At 33.7% G+C, this 1,160-nt stretch overlaps 1 protein-coding gene across 14 annotated transcripts in view; it reads right to left on the bottom strand.

Annotated features, from left to right (window-relative positions):
• Positions 1 to 1,160, bottom strand: part of HERC1 (HECT and RLD domain containing E3 ubiquitin protein ligase family member 1) — a 172,472-nt gene that overhangs the window by 155,922 nt on the left and 15,390 nt on the right. The window lies entirely within an intron of this gene.

Here is a 1,160-nt window from a genome sequence, read left to right as displayed (position 1 = left end):
CGGGCTGGAGAACCTAGTGTGAGAGCATGGCTACAGAACCTGGCTGGAGAACCTGGAGAACCTGGCTGGAGAACCTAGCAAGAGAACATGGACACAGTACTTGGCTGGAGATTGTGGCTAGATATCCTGGCAAGGCTGCTGATCAACTGAACGCTGTCTCCGTGTCATTCCTTCTTCGCTGACTCCATCCACACCTTTGGGGACCCCTGGACCTGCTGGGGTTGGACCCCAGAAAATGAACACTGAATTCAGAATGTGGAAAAAAAAATGAGTCAATGAATTTGCTTTTAGTTCTATAACCTGTAATGAGTCAAAACTGGTGGTTTGGGAGACAAAAATGATATCTATACCTAGCACAGTGTCTGATATCTCATACTTCCTCAATTAAGGATGCATTTCAAAAAACAAATTTGACAGTAATTAACAGTGAACTAGAGAGCTGGAATAATATAGTTAGGATACTAATGAATTAAATCAGTAATGAGATTCAAAGGAACGAAAAACAACAAAAACCAAGTTCTGAATGTTTAAGAAAGAAATCTTTCATCCCTTCAAGAAACAAACAATTCTTAAGCTACTTTAAATGCATTAGGGCAATGAGGAAAGAGTCTCAGCTCTTCTTAAGTAATCAGTAAAGTAACAATACCAACACACAACAATGCATAAAAAATACAATTATAATACTGCCCCATAAAGACGGTTGTAAAAATTCACAACTAAAATATTAGCAAGTGGTTAATTTTAAAAGTTAACAATAAAATTTTAACTTTAAGACATTAAATTTAAAACATTAGAAAGTTTTAAAAGTTAACATTTTATTTTTTTTAATTGTTTTATTGCTTAAAGTATTACAAAGAGTATTACATATGTCTCCTTTTTTTCCCTCCCGCCCTTGACAATCCCCTGGTTAAAAGTTAACATTTTAAATATTAAAAGATTAACACATGAAATGTGAGTGGGGTTTATTCCAGAAATATGATGGTGCAACATAAGCAAATCTATTAACATTACCAAACACATGTCATATTGTGAAATGTTAAAAAGGCATCTGATAAAATCCAACATCCATTTCCAATAAAAATCTACTAATAAGGCAAGAATAAAGATTTTCTTTTTAAAATGAATAAAAGTTGCAAAAAAAAAAGAAAAACACAAGTAGC

The sequence above is a fragment of the Myotis davidii genome, unplaced genomic scaffold, assembly GCF_000327345.1.
Source record: "Myotis davidii unplaced genomic scaffold, ASM32734v1 scaffold461, whole genome shotgun sequence".
Taxonomy (NCBI): Eukaryota; Metazoa; Chordata; class Mammalia; order Chiroptera; family Vespertilionidae; genus Myotis; species Myotis davidii.
This window is presented reverse-complemented; position numbering and strand designations above follow the sequence as displayed.